This window comes from Saccopteryx leptura, chromosome X (genome assembly GCF_036850995.1).
Source record: "Saccopteryx leptura isolate mSacLep1 chromosome X, mSacLep1_pri_phased_curated, whole genome shotgun sequence".
NCBI classification, from domain to species: Eukaryota; Metazoa; Chordata; class Mammalia; order Chiroptera; family Emballonuridae; genus Saccopteryx; species Saccopteryx leptura.
Window position 1 is genome coordinate 99,241,540 of NC_089516.1, and position 5,346 is coordinate 99,246,885.

Sequence of the window (5,346 nt, forward strand, 5' to 3'; positions counted from 1 at the left end):
TGAAAGGCGCCTTTAAGAGAATTTAAAAATAATATTAATTTTCCCTTTCCTTGAGCCAAACTGAAAAACTTTAGAAAAAGACTAGCTCCTACCTAGAACAAAGGATCATACCGAATACATATTCGCGTCCCTCGCGTCAAGAAAAAAATATTTACTGAATTTCACTCTACAGCTTGATGCCACAAAAAATAAGAATTACTGCATCCCTCATTTCTGGAAGAAACTGCTCGAGTGTAAGTGCGACCTCCGGAAGGGTTTCTCAGTCACTCCTCTCCCCTTTCTCTCCCCCTCTCTCTTTCTCTTTCTTCTCTTTTCTCTCTCTTCTCCCCCTCTGTTTGGCTTTAACTAGGATTTTAGGAAATGGGTCGATACTACATTAAAATGTCAAAGGAATGACCACAATTGTAAGACCGAGCTGGGCTGGGGGAAAGAGGGAAATATGTGGTATTTCTTTCTAAAGGAATAAAATGTTGGTTCACTTTTGCCTTAGGGCTTATGCTGCAAAGGATGTTATTTATAAAGTGTAACAGTAAACTAGGCAATGTACTAAGGTAATTAAGACGAAGCAATTAAGAATTGTTCTCTGTTGGAAACTGAATAAACATATTTCGATGAATGGCTCCCTTTTGATGTTCCCATTTGGAGGGGGAAAAAACAAATTTGTTTTGGTCATCCCCAAAATACTAGAAACTATCATAACATTCCCTCTGCTGCCACAGGTTTATAAGGGCAGCATTTACAGGTTCTAGGAGCAGCCATGATTTCTGCAAGGGGCTAGAGGCAGAATAAGTGTAGATGCTGAGACAGCCCTGACTGGGCTACTACCTACATGTTTCAGCTGCGTTGTCATATATAAAGAAGATTCCCTACACTTACAACCAAAATTATAATGAACAAAATAATTTGAGATTTTTATAACAGGTATGATATTTCACAAGTATTTCCAAACGCAGGGTTTTGCTTTAGATATGTTTTTGAAAACAAGACACTGCATTTGCAAGGGCTGTGAAGTAAAAACATGACATTTGAAAATGTACTCAGAAACGTTAAACTGCATGGAAATAAAATTTGGAAAATTCTGGAAATAGCAGATTGAAAAAATTTCATGTCTTTATAGATTTTTTCACATAGAGTGGTAGGTTTACAATGTATATAATGTATCTTCTTCATTTCCCTTAACATTATGTAATAACATGTCCCCATATTATTACGGATGAGCTTAAACATCATTTAAAATGCAGTAAAATATTTCAGACATCTGTGTATTATTGCACTTAATTATCCCTCTGCTTTGAGGTCTTTAGGTTGTTTTCATTATTTTCAATAATAAATAATGTTGTGGTGAACATCTTGTACCTATAGCTTTTTTTTTAATGCTTGATATTGTTTTGGGGTGGAAACTGAGCAGTGGAATTACTGAGTTGAAAGGTATGAACATTTGATGCATTTAAAAATATATATTGTATCAATTTGTATTGCATACAAATATATTGTATCAACTGTCTCCACACTAATTACCAGAATTAGGCAGTCTTACTTAAAAAAAAATAGATGAAGAAGAAGAAGAAGGAGGAGGAGGAGGAGGAGGAGGAGGGGAAGGAGGGGAAGGAAGGGGGAAAAGGAAGGGGGGAAGAAGGGGGAAGGAAGGGGGGAGGAAGGGGGGAGGAAGGGGGAAGGAAGGGGGGAGGAAGGGGGAAGGAAGGGGGGAGGAAGGGGGAAGGAAGGAGGAAGGAGGAGGAAGGAAGGAGGAGGAAAAAAGAAAAAGCATTGATAAGATGGACCAAATAGTATTCACCTTTTTTTTTTAAGTTGCATTTTTGTTTACTAGTGAGTTAAAAAAAGGTTTTATGTATATTTGCTGAAAATAGATTACATTGTGTCCTATGTTTTTTACCATATGTATTAAATTCTTAGTGCTTTTCTTAATATATGTGACTTGTTTACATAATAAAGATGTTACAACTTCGTTATATTTGTTGCAAGTTTTTTCCCAGTCTATTGATGAAAACATCACAGTTAAACTCAGTTCTCTTTTATTTTGAAAGGTGTGCAAATTTGGCAGAATGAGGTTTGCAGTGCAGTTTATGAGGAGCAATTGACAAACACATATTTCATTATGATCACTTGGAACCTTCTTTTAAACTAGCATATATCTAAGCTCATATGCTTTTGTAAAGGGAGAACTTTGTTCTCATCTCAACAAACTATAAGAGTGCATCTAAACTTGTTCATTTTATATAGCACTCTTCAGGAATACTTTGCAAGACCTCTACTTTAGGGTGAAACCTCGTGGATTAATCAATGTGCTAAAAAAGAAAGATGTGTGAAAATAATTTTTAAACAATTACAGCAAAAGATGAACCATATCATTCATACCCAAAGTGTATTATTTTGCTGTAATAAAATAGAATTAGCGATATAAGGAGATGTTACATAGAGGGATTTTACTTTGTATGTCTTCTATGATAGAAAATAATTGGGCAGATATTTGTATTGTAAATAGGTGAAATGGGTGGGTAGAATAACATTATTTTCTTTACATAGGTTAACCAAACCTTAGTTGTAAAATCTTTCCAACACTGAAGCTCTCTAGAAGAGACCATCATTACTGAATGGCACCAGATGCTACAGCTTATCTGACATATATTTCAACTTTCATCTTCCTGGACAACTTAATGATATAGAATAGTTGCTTAGTTTTGGTCAGGTTTCCTTGGCAAATTAAATTGGTACAGACATCTAGATGGTTTAGGCAAAAGATAGAGATTTTGTATCTGGCCTGAATTCACCAGGTGGTTGCTTTAATGCTCTGTTTATCTTTGGTTATAGAGTTCTGTCTCTTAACTTTTTTTTTTAATATTTAGGACAAATTACCTCAGAAAGCTAAAGTTCTTTTTCCTATCTAGGTATAATATTTGTAAAGTTTGGACTCTGAACCAAGGATCTCAAGCACACATTTTCAAAACAACAGATTAAACATAATAAAACTTGCAATGTTTCTTATTTGTTTACCATTTTAGCTGAGGGGGAGGAGAAAAGAATTTCAGCTGGTATTTCACACCTTAAAATTAAGGTAAATAGATAAACACAGCCACAGTACTTTAAACCATTTCTATCTAATGAAAAAAATATGCCTTACAGGTGCTTGCTTTTAAATGTTTCCTGTGAATACTGTTTTAAGAAATTGAATAATCAGTATTAACAAAAATCATCTTTTTTCCTAACATACATGATCATTATTATTCTAAACTCTCTTTTATTAAAATCAAAATAGATAATAGAAGTATGGATTTATTTAGCTTGAAAATTAAACTGTTGCATTATATATGGATATTATTCAAAATAATAAAGCCTAAAAGGAAAAAGTAAAGATAGAAAAGCACTATTATTCTTGCCAATATGTAAATTGTCCTTTCAGTAATACCTATAGTTTTTGTGAGCTAACACCCAATTATATTGAAGAAAATGTGCTATCCTTGATATTCAATAATGATGGTAGTGATGATGATTGCTTACTTTGCACTTGGACGTTAATAAAATCACAGATGATGAGAAGGGTTTTCTACACTATGCAGGAATAAGGGCAGCCCTGTAATTTGTGGCTCCAGCCACCGCTTGCAGGTGATAGCTTTGCATCTCAGCTTCTTTCTTTCTGTGCTACTCAAAACCTCTGCTGGAGAAAAATACAGTCAAATGCTTGACTGCTGCATTCAAAACAGGTCTGTTTGCTGCTTTTGTTTCCATGCTCTCTGCAGCTAAATTAATTAGAGCAAATGTATGTTTTAATTAGGCTCCTAAAACTTCCCTGTTATCTCAGGAGTCAACTGAAAATTAGCTTAGTTAAAAATCAAGCATTTCTTCCCACCTTCAAAAGATAAAACTTTCATTTTGAAATGGCTTTTAATAAGTAAACTAGACATCAGAACAATGAAATGTAACATTTTTCACATGATTTCACATTATTTACATTGTCTGTTAATATAAATGAACAATAAAAAATTAGCTTTATTCTCTTTCTTGTTGATATACAGCAGTCTTGTTCTTAGTGTCTAAAAGATAATCAGTTCATACTGCTTTGTCTTCATAAATGAGAATCTTTATTTTGTAAATTAAATAAGATCATTACAAAGCTTAATTTGGTATTTTGAAGAAATTAGTATTAGAGACTTGAAGTCTCCTCTGGATGGTTACAAAACCAGCTATCACATTTAAGATGTAATATGTATTATACTTATCATTATTATGCTAATATTCTTCACTCCTCACCTGACCCTTCAATATCTGTGAGTTTTAACTCTTTCTTTCATTTCCACAATCACTACCCAGGTTCATACCCTAACCAACTCTACCGGAATTGCTGAAGTAACCTCTTAAATTGGCCTTACCCTTCTATCTATATCAGGGGTCCCCAAACTACGGCCCCCTGAGGCCATTTATCCAGCCCTGCCGCACTTCCAGAAGGGACACCTCTTTCATTGGTGGTCAGTGAGAGGAGCATAGTTATCATTGAAATACTGGTCAGTTTGTTGATTTAAATTTACTTGTTCTTTATTTTAAATATTGTATTTGTTCCCGTTTTGTTTTGTTTTTTACTTTAAAATAAGATATGTGCAGTGTGCATAGGGATTTGTTCATAGTTTTTTTTATAGTCCGGCCCTCCAATGGTCTGAGGGACAGTGAACTGGCCCCCTGTGTAAAAAGTTTGGGGACCCCTGATCTATATAGTCAATAGATTATTTCCCTTTGTATTTCACTTGCATTATGCCGCTCTCTCTTCAAGGTTATAGAAAGTGTACCCCTTCTCGATTTTCTGGTCTGTCACAACCAAAATCTTACCCATGGCATCTAAGTTTTCCTCTTCCCCATTGACACCACAAGCAACACTTTCTTACTCCTTTCCTACACACTAACCATTTTCCAAATTCACTCCTTTTTCTAATACAGTCTCAATGCTCATACTTCCATTTAGCTTACTCTCTTCAGGGCATCCTGCACATGACTATTTCCACTGTTACTTAGGCCATTTTTCATGACTGAATGTCCTCTCCTTCCCAATCATTGATTACTGCCAATCATCTTCCTCAAGACTAGGCTTCCCTCACTCACATAGTCTCACCACAACCACTGCCTGATTTTCCTAAACATTGCATGTACATAGAGCTAAGGACTTAGTTGTAACTCATTGATAAGTTCATATCATTATTAAATGAGAACTATTTTTAGAATGACTAATACTTTTCTAACACTTGGTAAAAAGTTGGTGCCCTGAAATTTCTCTCTCCTACTCTCCCAATGTCATCTAAATTGTCCTGGCTACTTTAGCCCTTCCTGCAGGATCTCGCACCT